Source organism: Lissotriton helveticus, chromosome 1_1 (genome assembly GCF_964261635.1).
Source record: "Lissotriton helveticus chromosome 1_1, aLisHel1.1, whole genome shotgun sequence".
Lineage (NCBI taxonomy): Eukaryota > Metazoa > Chordata > Amphibia > Caudata > Salamandridae > Lissotriton > Lissotriton helveticus.
In genome coordinates this window covers 1021663914-1021680448 of record NC_136057.1, presented here as the reverse complement: position 1 = coordinate 1021680448, position 16535 = coordinate 1021663914, and positions in this window count along the sequence as shown.

The following is a 16535-nucleotide window of genomic DNA, read 5'->3' as shown; positions in this document are numbered from 1 at the left end:
TTCACCGACTGTAGAACTTGAAATGTCACGAAGAAATTCACGACAATGTAACGACTGATTGTATAGTTCCTTATTATACTGCATTTTTTTCTTTTACAGGATACAATGTGTTAGAAATGGGATCCCTGGCTGGCCAGGGCTTGCACCAAAGTCAGTCAGAGACCACCACTTCCACGTCAGGGCAAGGGAGTTATACGCCAAGATAACCCCTGCTCACCCCCTTGGTAACGATGCACGAGCAGTAAGGTTAAACTCGGAGGCAATGTGAGTTAAGTGTTTGCGCGCGCACCCAGCAACAACACCCAAGGCCCACCACAAAGGAAACTCCACACAAGGTTATATGTAAAAATAGCCTTTGTATTACACCAAAACACATTAGATAAAAACACACACTTTACAATGTCTCAACAGGCACGGGCAGAATTTACAGGGGATATGTACAAGACAGGGCCACCTGGACCACTGTCAGGAATATACACTTTTAGACTTAGTACTTGGTAGAATTAGCACCTGTAGGAATAATAATTAGCACATAGCACATATAATAATAATCACTGTAGCACAAAATAGAACATAAAACACACAACCAGTAACCACAGGTAACCGGTAAGAACCACCTACGCAACCCTAACCACCATAGGAAAATGTCACGCAAGGAACCAGGACCTCCCTAGCAGCACCTGTACTAGGAAGAAGAACCACCTAAGTATCACCATACATTTAGGGGTATAAGCATAGGAACATTACACATGATGCATAAACAACACATTCAGAGGTGTAGGAACAATTGCGCAAAAATCACATTAGTCACCACCTGTGACTGTCCCTAGGCCAACTGGCCTCGCAGGGGCTAGGACGCCCTGTGTCCCAAAGTCAGGGGCCTAAACGGAGCAGCTGCCCACTAAGTGCTGGGCAGCTGGAGATACAATGATGGGGCCACGTGGGAGCCTCGCAAGCTTGGAACAACTGACTGCCCTCAGGAGCCTCGCTGGGCTTGAAACAAAACTGTGGCACCTTGAACCTCTGTTAGGCTCCAATTAGTAATGCCAGATGAGCCTCGTGGGCTCTGGTTCTAGAAAAATACCCTCGAAGTCCTCTCAGGGCTCTAAAACCGTAATGCCCTGTGGGTGCTGCCACTGAACGATGGAGCGGCCCTCTGCCATCCGGGGCCGCTCTTGAACCACTGCTGAGCCCCTTATACGCCCACACGCCCACACTCACCGGGCTGCTGGGGCGGGGGCTCCTTTATGTGGCGGCTCCCTTCACTCTCGCGGCCGGACTTCTCTCTCTCCCCGGGGCACTCCCTCGCTCCTGGGAGCCCAGGGGGGGGGAATGACGACGCTGGCTCCTGTCGTCTCCTCTGGGCAGCGCAGGACTCTCCTTCCCACAACGGAGCCCCGCCTGCACCTTCCGCCATCTCAGCTCTTCTCGTGCTGCCCTGCGAGGGCGTGACTTCCTGTTTTGACCCCTAGTACTTCCGGGTCACCGCGGGCAGCACGGCGGCCCTCTCCCCAGCACTCCAAGGCTGCGCTCCGATCAAATGAGGGGTGGGCACCCTCGAGGCAGCAATTAACGGGGCAATGCCGGGTGGGCACCGGCTGAAAAGATAAATAAAGCGCTCCCAAGCGCTATGGCGGCTAATTACAGCGCTCCCAAGCGCTAGCAGCAATAAAGCGATCCCAGGCGCTAGTGACCAGAAAAAGCGCTGGAAAGGCACAAAAATTTCAGCAAGTCCAGAACAAAGTCCTCCTAGGACTGTAGCAAGATTGGGGGGGGGCAAGGCTGGGCCCAGAGCCAGCTCACTGGGTCTCCAGGCAGGGAGGCAGTCCAAGTGGCGGTCCTCCTGTCGCCCAGCAGCAGCAGCAGCCCCCTTCAGATAGGATCCTGGAAGAGAACAGTTTGTAAGGGGACACAGCCCCTTTTTATACACAGTATTCCTTTGTCTTTGCTCAGGGTGAGGGGAAAAAACAGTCGCAGCTGGTTTGTGAGCACCCTTGATGTGCTCAGCCCCTCACTCTATTCACTGGCAGAGCTAGGGACATTAGACGCACCACAGGGGGGCGGAGCCAGCATTGTGTGGGGAAAGCCCAGCCCTATTCAGGACCCAGGTGCACTCCTCCCCAGCCATCAGCATGCTAATCTCCACACTTACCACCGGGCAGACCCATCATGACTCATGGAGCCTGGCACCCCAGCCAGCTCCAGCCAATCACACGCCAGCACATTCACTGCACAGACAGGCACATTACTAAAAGTGGCACTTCCATATTAGACACAAACATGCTGCACTCATTATTGCGCAGCATTCAATCACACGAGTCCGCACATACCAGACTCGAGCCTGCACACCCACCCATCAGGAACTACCAAGGACACATACATTCCCCATGCATTCCTATGGGAGGGCAGGCCTACCTCACCACATGCACTCAGAGTGCGCACGCACTTTCCACTGGGTCACAGTGAAAGTGCTCAGAAACCAAAAATCACCATCACCAGGTCACCATTAAAAGCAAAAGGTTTAGGGGTGAACCTGCCAGAAGGGCCAAGTTTAACACAATGTATACTATTAAGATCTGTATATGATGTATGTTTTATTTTCAATAAAATATTTTATTTGAAAAAATACCCAAATCCGAAAGTCGAGGAAGAGAGGAGGAAGTGGAAGTAAAAAAATTGTTGAAAAACAAGGCATCAAAAATCCAGCAAAGTACCTGATTACTCCATCAAGGTGTAATTGCAAAAGGATGCAATAACCCCCAGAAGGACATAATTTTGGTCGTTGGAAAAGTGAGTTGCCATCCAATTTTGCAAGGTGAAGGAACAAGAGTGATCCTCATAGTCGGGTTCTTCCATTAGTATTTCAGGATAACTTGCGTGATATTCAATGTAGCTCTGAAGTAGGAGATTCTGTGAAGCCTCACAGATATCCCATTGTGCCAAAATTCCAAGTGCAACAGCATGCGTCATTAAGCCAATCCCAGTACAATCCTGCTTATGAGAAACTAAGGGGACCATCAGCCGATTGAAATCCAGGACTGGACCTGACATGTTGGTGAGGCATAATATCAATGCCCATGTAAACTCACAGTGGAGGCAGGAAAACACGGGTTGCACATAAGTGAATTATTCAAAACGAAAGGATAATCCACAAGACACACTGAGTGTCGCAACAGGTAGTGTAGAGGAGCAGCCATTGCGGAGCAGGCACAGCAAAAGCTGGAATCCCGCTGCCAATGCCAATAGTAACGGAAAACCGCCCAAGAGTTTGGAAAAGATAGAATGAATGAATGCAGGTATTAAACCAAATATAGTCTGAAAAGAAGACACAAGGCCGGAACACCCGTTTAAAATAATATGCCAGGCCTTAAGTATTCGACGCATTGAATATGCGATGAATCAACTCAAAATGCACTTGCCACCTGAAGGGTGAAGGCTTCACGTGCAGAAGTCAATGCAACTTCTTGTTGCGTTTAAAGTGCCTTTACTCTTCTCAGCTTGTTGAACTCTGCTTTCAAAGTTGGTATTGAAGTCCAAACAGAACTATCCAGCGGCCCATGCGGGGGTGGAAAGAGCACATTATTGCAACAAATTACAAGCTGGGAAACCGTTGCAATGTAGGGAATGCTAGCAAGCAGTAAGCAGTGTGAACGTAGGAATAATGGCAGGCACTGGTTTACCTTTCAAAACACAAGCGAGGTTTGGAGCCGCATGATTACACGCTTCGTGTAACTGTATGTTTTTGCATACCAGGGAATGTCCTACTGTGGAATAAAAATCCATCCTGGTAAGATAAACCTCAATGTCTTACATTAAACATCGGTAAGTGAAAGGTAAGAACCACAGTTCATGTAAAAAAAGCACTACAGAGGGGTTCAAAGCGGCCTACAGGGTAATGTTTCATACAGGAGCTAAACTGAAACAGAGAAAATGGCAAATATATAACCCCATGGATTAACCAAACAGCAGAGTTAAACTCGGCCATAGAAAAATGCAAAGGCTCTATTTTTTCAATGTGCAAAAGGGTATAGGTTGCATTTTTCATGGACATGAATTGCTTCTTCTCGTCAAATTAAACGGAGAAAACAACGCCGTTGCATTCAAATAATCCCATGGCACTTTTCCCATCTTAAATGTTTGTAAAGTCCATGCAAATTGCATCACAGAACGCAATTGATTTTGACCATGATATAACAGAGACACATCTTCCTGCACAATGTCAATAACAGAGGAAACAATATTATCTAATGTTTAAATGCTGGAAGGCAGTTTATTAATACTGTTGTCGACAACAGCCAAAACTTTTTCTAAATTAGCCTGGTATATTTCCCGCAAACGATATGCAGCTTCAATTTGAGTTTGTGGCAGAAGCAGGGAGGAACAAAAGTAACTTTAGTGTTCAGGACAAAGATATTGCCAGATGCTGGAGAGAGGTATACTCCCTTTGAAAAACAGTTGCTTGCATGCTATTGGGCTCTGGTGGATACTGAGCAATTGGCCCTAGGGCATGATGTGATTTTGAGACCTGAAATTCAAACCATACAGTGGTTGATGAGTTCCCCCACGATTCACAGAATTGGACATGCTCAGGAAGCCAGCATAATTAAATGCAAGTGGTGTATACAGGATAGGGCCCAAGTAGGTCCCAAAGGCACAGCAGTGTTGCATGAGCAAGTGGTGCAGGCGTCAATGGAAGAGACATAAGTGTTGCATGATGTACCTGAGATACAGGAGTCTCCTGTAAAGTGGGGTAAGCCATTTAGCAAATTTTCCATGGAGGACAAGAAGCATGTGTGGTTTTCTGATGGTGTAGCTAGGTATGTAGAAACTAAGAGGCACTGGAAGGTGGTGTCATACAATCTGGTGGGTGACCCAGAAATTGTTGACCACTACTGGAGAAGGGAAGAGCTGTGTATCAAGCTTTGAAACAAGAATTGCCAGGAACATGTCATATTTACACTGATTCATGGTCCACTGCCAATGGGTTAGCAACTTGGCTTCCCACATGGCATGCTCATAATTGGATGATAAATGCAAAGGAAGTGTGGAGCAAGGAATTGTGGAAAGAGATTTGGACCATATTGGCACAAAGTAAAGTTACATTGTATTTGATTAAAACTGTGATTTTGTGGTGTCCTGTTTACCAGAATGCACAAGCCAGACCAGTCCCACATAAGGTGAAGGGCGAGTTGAGGAAAGGAAAATTACCAGAGCAGACAGAGCAGATGGAGTGTCTTGGGCTTCTGCCAAATGATAAAGGGAGTACGTTATCCAGCAATGAGTGGAGACAGTCAGGAAGGAGACTGCCCCAGCCCTTCCTACTTTGCAGGGAAAAAAGAGAATTTCACTCCAATACCAAGAATTCAGAGGCTAAAGCGATGGTAGAATTCTCAGACAATTCCCCAGAGCCAGCAGTGAACCGTGCAGATAGGAATGATAATATTGTGCCTTTAGAAATGTAAAACAGGGAGAGGAAAAACGTGTGCTTTTGGATAATGTTTTTTGCAAGAAGAGTGATGCTTGTTTCTTTTCCAGGTCATCATACTGTGAAGTGTTGGTGTTCTTGGTGTCCGAGTCCCCTTATGAGTGGGACACTTTCCTCCCCCTCCTCTCCTCAAGCCTGGAGTGATCACCGGACAGTGGAAGCTGACGTTCTGTGGCTGAACGGGCCAGATGGGGATCTACTTTGCCAAAACCAATAAACCTACACTCACTGGAGATGAAGTTAAATGTGAGAAGGCTGTATATGTCTTTCACAGAGAAGCTTGTGTGTTTTAAGAGAAAACAGAACAACACAGATGTGCAGCAATTGAAACTGTTTTATAAACATGAAGCTAAGACAAAGTGCGAGAGGGCTGTGTGTATTTCACACAGAAGGACTGTTTGTTCAAAAAGAAAAAGAACGACAGAAATGATCTGCATTTGGAGGGAAATGTTTTTTGAGTTAAAGAGTTGCCTTTACTTTTTAGCGCAAAACGTATTTGAGTTTGGCTGCTTCAACAGTAGAAGTTCCAGTTTTAGCCATTTGAGACATTAGGAGCATTGCTGAGTTCATATGCTTGCATCATTTATCTTGTATTATTCTTGTTGAATATCTAGATATGCTTGAGTTATTTGTACGTGTTTTGAAAAGATTATTACATGCTTTAATGAATTCAGTGTTTTGTAGTTGTGTTTTTCAGTTAGGAAATGCAGTCTTTCAATCATGGATATGTTTCCAGTTAAAACTTGCTTTGAAGGGGTTATCACATGCTTTTATGGTTTCATAGTTTTATATCTGTGTCTTTCAGTTATGAAATGCGGTTTTTCAACAGTTTTTGCATCTTTCAATTATGAAATGCAGTTTTTTTGCCTTCAGTTCAACAGGAGTTATTGCTTCAACATGTATTTTGGAAATTCAATTTTTCACTAATAGTGATGTCTTTAGTTGAGAGGTTCAGTTTTTGATATATGTATATGGTGATAGTCAAAGGTCATGGGGTGGAATGTAGAAAAAGAGCCACTCTTGTGGTTTTGCACTCTATGATGATCGTCAACTACCAACATTTTAACTGACTTGAGTGTGGTATTTTACCCTAGCCTTAGTGTAGGACGGCCCTGCATATGCCTGACTTCTTCTGTCTTGTTATCTTGTTGTCTTTTAGTGAGAGCTGTCACGGAGTAGAACAGTACATTTATATCATACGTTCTTCCTATTGGCTTTGACCTGACTTTGCCTTGCTTGTTAATTATAGGTGCTTAATCATGAGTGCTTACTATAGGCTTTGACATGGCCTCATGTCATCTGGTTTTCTGACTTTGACTATTGGCTTTGACATGGCCTCATGTCATCTGGCTTTCTGCCTTTGCCCTACTTCTGCGTGCACAGCAGTTCTTGCGATTCATAGTCAAGGTCTTTTTGCTCTTCACTTGTTTTTCTCACCTCACTAACCAGAGTGAACTGAATATTATCTGTGCAATGTACAGCTCTGTCTAAGAGTCAAAATACAGGGGCTTGGTCAGCCACTGTCTTGGCTTTGACGCAGACTGGTACCAGCCAGCTCGGTTTTTTCAATGAGAAAGGGGCAGGGTTTTCTAGAGGCTTTGACCCACGTTGAATAAGGGTATTAAAGATGGGAGCTTTTGTGGGCCACAGAATAGACGCATTGCAGTGGTTTGGTGCTGGAACTTGCGTTCCGACCAAACTCCTTCCTGGGCTGTTGAAAAGGACTTCCCCCAGCTAGATTTGGCAAGGATGTTGCAGAATCAGTCGGTGAGGTGTTTTTAACCACACTTTCTCTTCCTCTCTCTCTAGTATATATTTTCTACTCTTTGCTACTTGTGTATATATATATATATATATATATTGATTGAGAAAGGCCTCTGTGTAGGCTGAAACGTTTCTTGTACCTGGGATTGGGGGCGACATGATCGAATAAAGTGATGCCGTTTCCTGAAGCCACCTGTGCCTGTGCCTTCTTCCTGTGGAGTTTTACTTTGTGGGAGCTGGATGTTCTGCGCATATATATATATATATATATATATATATATATATATATATATATATATATATGAAGAAAGCAGTCCAGGTTCCGAATAGATGTCGGAATCAACGGTCGGGACCTCAAAATGCCTCGTAACCAGCAGTAAACATAGCCTCAAGGAAAATAAATCCACCAGTGGAAACAGGGAAGACGTAGTTTTATTTAGGGTGACGCATTTCACTCTATAAGAGAGCTTGTTCACACAGCGCGCCAGAAACAAAAAGAGTGTTTATATAGTAAGCAAAAACAAGGGACTCAAATGAAAAACACCAATGCTACACGCCTTCTCAGAGTAATAGGCATAAAAGATGGACTACAAAAGAAAACGTAATGGGGAAACAAAGTAACAAAGAACATATCCAGTAAAATACTGAAAAGCTCACGGTCACAAATATTTACACGATGTTTAAACATACTAGAATGTAGCAAGTATTAATATTATATACACAGGAGTAATTTACAAAAGGGAACAATGTATTTACAATACATAATGACGGCCAAAATAACCTTGCCAAACTGAACTTAAAATAAGCGGCTAAGAAAAAGATCCTGTGCAAAGAATTACGAACATACTACAAGAGTGTAAATGGGACCACAGCAAAAATAAGAAAAATGAATAATAAACCAAAATCGAATAAGCAATGAAATGAGAGAAAGCAGAAAAACAAAAAATGGAATAATAAATGGGTGATAGTAAAAAAGACAATATATACAAGATATATATAATGAGCTACAGCTTAGAGGAGAATGCTTGACAGGACCCCACATAATTACATTGCATACAATATTTTGCAAATATATGTCAAATATAACAAGAAAAATCATTTCAATATCAGAAAAAACCACCTAAATCAAGTATATACAAATGAAGGTTAACCAGCGGGCCAACCACTTTGTGATAATCTACGTCACATCAGAAAACATGAATCAAAGTAAGAATGATTTTATATATCCAGACCTGTCACCATACAGTTTACAAGAAATTGCTCAAATCTTCGGTCAAGTTTAAACCATTTGGGGCCTTGGTATCTAAGGCAAGAATTAAATGAGATTCTTTCTGCCGAAGAAGTTTCATCCTGTCCCCTCCCCGTCCGGGTTGAGGTACAGAGCACAAAACTGTATATTCGAGATCCCTTAATTTTTATTTTTTATTTTATATATATATATATATATATATATATATATATATATATATATATATATATATATATATATATATATATATATATATATATATAGCATTCTATTTCAATTGTTCATTTAATCATTCATTTGACATTTAGGAGTCTGCAATGATTGATATATTCGGCCTGTCTTTTAAAAAGGTTGCATTAATACACTTGTATATGTTATTTTACCCATATTTGGGTGTGTTTTCTTACCTCACCTTAAGGAAGCGCTGGATTTTGCCTTGCCTTTTGGGGGTGTTGGGTGAGGGTGTGTTCTTTTAGCGAAAAACACATTTATTACAGCCGCGCAAGTCATGAGTACGCTCAGAAGATTCATGTGTTGGGGAACTAGAACGCAACCCCTGTTTCTGTTGTTGTTGTTGATGTTTCTTTTAGTTTCTCCAGTTCTTTTTAGAAAAGACTGGATGTCCATCTGTGTCAGATGACACTTTAGGCTGTGATTGAGCCTTTGTTTGCGATTGAGTAAAAGTTTTTTCCCCAAACTATTGTGGCCAATGGTTTTATAAGCTTTTGCAATAATTTTTGGTAATTCGCATGGTTTGTCCATCTCATGGACTTCTGCCAGGCTGTTAGTGACTTGAAAGCTCATAGAATCGCCCTTGACATTGGCAAGGATTATATCAGCCACCACGTCGAACACTCCCACCAGACGCAACCCGAGTTCCACAGCTGCTTCAGCACCGTGTTCATCCTGAACACGCTTTATCAAGGCGGGGAGGACAGTCATTGATGGTGTACCGAAACACTTCGAATATACAGCTGCGAACACCTTTCCCCAGGTATTATAATCAGCTAACTTGGGAATCAAATCTTTAGACAAACTAATGGTTAAAATTCTGTGTTTTTCTACAGGAGAGGTGTTAGGAAAAACAGCCTTGAGCTGTCCAAATTTCTCGGCAAGCCTATAAGGTAGTTCATCCTTATTTGTCGGACGCTTGCTCATTACCGAATTAACCATAACGGGACTGATAGTCACTCCACCAGCCCCCGTAGGTTGTGGTACTACTCCAGGTGGAGCCACCTGGAAAGCACGTGAAACGAAAGGTATTACAGACCTGTGTACACAAATTAGGGAAGTATGCAACACCTGCAGCTCTTGGATCTTAGCTGTTGTCAACTCACGTGGCTGGGGTGCATACCCAGCTAACACAGGCCATGTGGCTCCTTCGATTGATAAAGCACCTAAACGGACCAGCATAAATGTGTGAGGAAGGGCATCATTAAACCAAATACGGTGCTGCCAAGCTTTAAGCTGAACCTCAAGGGCCCTATAGAGATGATACAATACCAGAACAGCCGCTGCAGTGTATTCATGAAACAAATTGTTGTCCGCGTTCACCGCCGAAAAGGTGACCCAAAAAAAGACTTCAAACGGATACACAGGATCTGCTCCCACCACAAAAATCAAAGACACACCTTCATCAGTGACACCATAATTTCTCAAGAAATCTCTGAGCGGGGCACGATTGTGTGTGGTAATGTTATGTCCCATTACGAAAGAAGGAAGAGCAACTTATCATCAGGCAGCGCAACATGGGCAAATAAGAAAGTAACTTTTTTTTATATAACTTCAAGCTTGAAAGAACCTACAAAAACATCAATATAGGAGGTTGTCCCATCACAGCCACCCCTGGAGGTTGAAATGAGGGTATTGTGCACAAGCACAAGCACTACTCAAGCATCTCCCAGATAAGAACCAGACCAAACGTTGGTGACGCCATGATGTAGGGATTCTGCTCATATACAGAACTATGCACAGGAAAACAGGACCTCAGTGAATAGGTGGTGTACCAACCTACCACATCCGTACTCAAAATCCCAAACCGACTAGCTATTGTGTCTCATTCGTTCTCTGTCTACAGTGGAGAACAAGCACTCCAGCTGGAGCCAGAACACTCTTTCGCTTTCTCACTCATACCTGTCCACAATGAGAGTAATCAGAGATGCTGTATAGTTTAAAATGTTTATTTCTACTAACACGCTCTATGGTGCATTACACAAGCCAATACTAGCAGCAAAATGCATAAACACAATATAGTGAGCATTGTTACAATACCATAAAATACAAACAGGATAACATGTTATAAAACAATGGGAAAGGACTACATGTCCTGACCACCCTGCACGTGACAAGAAATAGTTTATTATACCAGCTTTGGCATAACTAATAGTTCTCGCCTTTAGGACCTTATAAGTGTTTAGTTATCCTGCACAATATCCTTGGTGCAACAACATCAAGTGTTGCATGGCTAAACACTTATAAGGTACCAAAGGGGAGACCTATTGGCTATGCCAATGCTTGTTACTTCTGTTGTTACACGGTATGTTTTATTTAGCCTGTAAGCAATATTTTCTATCGTGAGTTTCTCCTACTGCAGCCACGACATGCTTTCCTGCAACATTCAGCGCGTCATGCATGCTTTCACTTTGCAAGCAGCCCTTAACAATGGCGGCCGTTTCTAGTTCTTGCATATACAAGAGTTTGAGCTAGTGGCATTGTAAATGAAAATGCCTTTTATTTATGTGTTAATTATCAAAACAGATAAATAAAATGCATTGTCATCTACAATATCAATAGCTTAAACTCTTGCAAATGTTGCAAATGCTTGTTGTTCTGAGGGCTGCAGAGAACAAACGTGTGCTAGCAATAGGCTTGGTGGTCAGGAATGTTTTTATGTGTAGTTCGGAGTAGGCAATTTCGTAATTGTGATGACTACAAGCTGATATACTATGAGCATTAATATACATAGAATAATGTATTTTTAGACAACTTAAATACTAATAATGCTGTATTGCTTCATATCGCACTTGTTATGTGATGTTGATGACACATAAATACATTGTAAGGTGTCAGAAAGATGGCTTGAGTTAATCTTAGAAAATTGCGATTGCTCAAGACACATTCCAGTCCATTGATGACACCTTTTAAAACTTCAAACTCTTAAGGATGATAATTGAAACTGCTTTAGGTGTTAAAACATTTTTTTTTAAGGAAGCTCTCATTTTTTATTTTGTGGAGACCGATGTTCCCGTTTTTTTGTAGATAATATCATGATTGCTGTGACAGCCCATTTCTAAGCTGTCCTATTTTTGGTTATGAGACCACCGGAGATGAAATTATTTGACAAGGATTAAAATTTGTTTCCAGGTATGGGAACAAGGATTATAATCTAGCGTCCCCCCTCCACCATCCTACTCAAATAACCACACTCCATCCTAACCACTGGATTACCTCTATTCTTTGCCAGGGCTTTAAGCGGGATGAAAAAAAGTGGAGTATGGGGGAGTGTTGGACCTGGGGTACCAGCCCACATAGGGTAGCCTGGCTCAGAGCAGGGACAGCTAATCTCCAAAGGCAAACATGGTGTGCTTACATTACTCACTCACAGTAACCCAGCGCTTCACCACTGAAAATAAATGACAACACAGCAGTTTAGAAAAATACGGGCTGTTTTATAAAATTATTTTGTAGTTACTCTTGGTTTCTTAGCAGTGTTTAGATTTCATTTATAGAATAACTTTGCATTTGATTGTTAGCACATTCACAGTTCCAGTAAACAATAAGGACACCTTTTCCCTTTCCCACTTGTCAGGAGCTCATTAGGAATTCTTAGCCCTTATGTATGCATTGAATATTCTACAGTTTTAGTTGAAGCAAATGACAATTAGTACGGTTCTATGCAATTCTCTACGACTGTACCTTGCCCTGGAAAGATCAGTGTTATTATCAGCAATCAGTTACATTTGTTCAGCAAACAGTTCACAATTAGCCCAATAATATCTTAGTTCACAGTGGGGCATTTAAATAAAGGCAGGCAGTTGTTTGGTCAGGTTATATAACCAAATAATTTCATCTTTCCCCACAATGGTTTGACATATTGTCCCAGTGTAATTCGTAGGCTTCACACACTCTACACAAATGTATCACCTCCCCAACCAAGGTTTCCCTGTGTCAAGCTCCGCTCTTTTAACTCAGTTCCCAAGGTTGGTACCATCAACTTCCTTCAGTAAGCGCCTCTCCACAGGCAACCTCATTATGCGCGGATAGGATTAACAACTCTTTGCTGCGCTTTTCTAGGTTACTATTAGTAGCGCAGAGTACTTGGCAGAGTTTACACCAGAGCCTTGCTGCGGTTTAGTCTCACCGGGTACCGGCCGTTGGTTTGCTCTTATGGGGAAGCCGGTTAACTCAGTTTCTCCCCTCCCGTTACCCCTCTTGAGTCGGCAGCGAGGCCCGCTTTGCTCCTGGGCCCCGCACTTCACTTCCTAATCTTACCGGATGCTGGACAATTCGTCCCGGTCAGCTTTCTCCACTGTTCACACCGCAGTTGTTCGTTGAAGTTTCCTGGCCCCAGCGCTGTCAGCTCCTCACAGCTGACTGGGCCGGAACTTCACCACGCTCCCTTGACGCTTCTCACAGCTTCATCGACGGCGAGGGCGGGTGCTTCCGCGGGCCGGCCTCTTCCGATACCCGCCTCCGTCTCCTCAGTGCACCCGCAACAGCGCCGCTAGTTGCTAAAATTCCGCCTCCCTTGACCTTCTGTATCGCTGAATACAACCGGGCCCTCCCCACGAAATCTCCTCAGCGGGGGCCCGTAACTAAGCGGCAGTGATCTACGGAAAGGGACCTCGGAAGCCGTTGCGACCAGGTAGGGTTTGCTTCACATTCCTTTGTTTCAGGAAGCACTTGGGGTCAGTGGCGGTGATACGACCGACTCCTTCCCCTCCCTCTCTTTTCTCCTGAGTATCAAGGCAGTTCAAATTGGTTCGCGAAGGGCAGGGGGGAAGAAAAATCTACCCAGGCTCTTTCCTTGATAAGTACTTTCTCAATGGGATTCTCGAACTAGCCTCTCCCAGTTCTCTACCAGCACTTCAGATGGAATTTCCTCTCAGGCTCAGACAAGATTAAAGAGTTAGTGGCGCTAGAAACAAGGTAGGGCTCAGTCAATAGGTAGGGGGGCACGTCAACAAGTAGAGCAGCCGGCCCAAGGGACGATCTAACCCCTAACAGTGCGCCTACCTCCCCACCCTATTGCTTCACTCCTCACCAGGTTCTACTACAGTGCTCTGGTCACTTCTCCCCCCAAAATGGCCGCCCTGACACTGGCCTTTTATAGGCTGGGCTCTGGCTTCCAGTACTGGCTAGAAGGTTCTAGAACTTCCCTATGTAGTCCTATGGGTCAGAACTTCTGAGGTAAAAGATGTGGCAGTTACAAGCCACCATTTTGTGTGTCTATGTTTTCACCCAGTCAATAGAGCACTTTAGGCCTCAAAAAGTCATAGGGGTAAGGTAGCACCTAACCCCAAGGACAACACCAAAAATTCCAGTGGACATAAAAAATGAAAAGAGTTAGGAGGCCAAAAAGGGGACAAAAATAAATAAATAATTAGGAGGGACCACCCAAAGGGCTGACAGGTCTAACACGCGTCCCCCCAGCTGAAAGTGGGGAGAGCAACCTAACCCCTTGGGAGTTCTCATCACTAAGGCGGAAAAAAATAGAAAGACCGTCTGCATTGGCGTGGTCCACTCCAGGCCGATGTTCCACCCAGAAGTCCATTCCCTGTAGGGAGATAGACCATCTCAACAGCTTGGGATTCTCTCCCTTCATTTGCATCAGCCAACGAAGGGGTCAGTGGTCGGTCTGCACCAGGAAGTGCGAGCCAAACAGGTATGGCCGCAGCTTCTTCAGAGCCCATACCACCGCAAAGGCTTCCCGCTCAATTGCACTCCACCTCTGTTCCCGGGGAAGCAGTCTCCTGGACGAGAAGACAACAGGTTGATCCAGACCCTCTTCATTGAGTTGCGATAACACTGCCCCAATACCATGCTCTGATGCGTCCGTCTGGACAATGAATTCCTTGGAAAAATCAGGGGCCCTTAGGACTGGAGCAGCACACATTGCTTGTTTCAAGGTGTCAAAGGCTTGCTGACAAGCCACTGTCCAGACTACCCGTCGGGGTTGCTTCTTGGGTGTGAGTTCAGTTAGGGGTGCTACAATAGTGCCATACCCCTTCACAAAGCGACGGTAGTAACCTGTGAGGCCCAGGAAAGCTCGGACCTCGGTTTGGGTCTTGGGGGGCTCCCAGGCCATGATAGCCTCAATCTTCGCCTGGAGGGGCTGCACCGTTCCCCTGCCCACCAAGTGGCCTAGGTACACCACCGACCCCTGCCCGATCTGACACTTGCTGGCCTTGATTGTCAAGCCAGCCTGTTTCAGGGATTGGAGAACAGCTTGAAGGTGACATAAGTGGTCCTCCCAGCAACTGCTGAAGACGGCAATGTCATCCAGATAAGCAGCAGAGAAGGCCTCCATCCCGGAGAGGACCTTGTTCACCAGTCGCTGAAATGTGGCAGGAGCGTTCTTGAGCCCAAAGGGCATAACACAGAACTGGTAGTGGCCCTCAGACATGGAGAAGGCTGACCTTTCCCTTGCTCCATCTGTAAGGGAGATTTGCCAGTACCCTGAGGTGAGGTCAAAGGTACTCAAGTATTGGGCAGCTCCCAGCCGGTCAATGAGTTCATCCGCCCTAGGGATTTGACAAGCATCAGTTTTGGTCACTGAATTCAGTCCCCGGTAATCCACACAGAACCTTAGTTCTGGAGTGGTGCCCGGTGGGGCAGCTTTTGGTGCCAGAACCACCGGACTGGTCCAGGGTCTACTTGAAGGTTCAATTACTCCTAGCTCCAGCATCTTAGTGACTTCACTGTGGATGCTGACCTTCACCTTATCTGACAGCCGGTAGATCTTAGACTTCACAGGTGGGCTGTCTCCTGTGTCCACATCATGGGTACACAGGTGTGTCCTTCCCGGGATAAGGGAGAACAGCGAGGAATATTGCTCCAGGACCTGGCGGCAGTCCCTCCGCTGTTCAGGAGTCAGGGATGGTGACAGAATCACTCCCTCCACCGACTCATCCTTTTCCTGAGACGAGAAGAGATCAGGGAGAGGCTCGCTTTCCTCTTCCTCTGCTCCATCAGTCACCATCATCAAGATGACCTTGGGCCTCTCATGGTGGGGTTTAAGATGATTGGCATGGAGCACCCGATGGGGCTGCCAGGGGGTCTTAAGATCCACGAGATAAGTGGCCTTACCCTTTTTCTCAATCACCTCAAAGGGGCCTGTCCAGCGATCCAGGAGGGCACTGAGCTCTCCAGGTTCCATCACCCACATTTTCTGGCCAGGCTACAACTCCACAGGGTGAGCATTGTGGCCATACCACTCTTTCATCACTGCCTGGCTGGCTTCCAAGTTGAGGTTACGTAGTTTTCGGCTCCGCTTCGTATTCAGCCTCCATTTTGTGCTTAGCCGCCATTTTGTGTTGCCTCACTCAGGCAGCACGGCTAACGCGGTAAATATGGTGTTTTTGCCTTTTCAGCTGCTACGTGTTTTTCCTGTTAAAGAACAACCCTTGTCCATGTTTACGAAACCGATGTCAGGGTCTGGCCGAGTTCATAAAGCCATGTCTAGACTGATTAATCCATGTCTTACTCCACTGTTTGGGTCCCACCATTCTTCTCTTCTTTATCTTGTTTAACTGGCCTTCACCATTCTCTTCGTGTGTTCTCTTGTTACATAGCCCTTCCTTTGAAGCATTCTACACATGTTCTACCACCTGCAAATTGAATTACGGGCACTAGTGTTGATTAACCTGAGGGGAGGAGAGCACACGGGGTCTGAAAGGAGGGTGTGATTTGGACATCTGATAGCTTGTTTTCCAACTATTCCTATTTGTCAGTTTTGTGTGTATTGGGAATTGTCATTTTAAACTTGTTTCTGTATAAAAGACTGTACGCCACGGAATGAAGTGGCAGTCTCTTGAG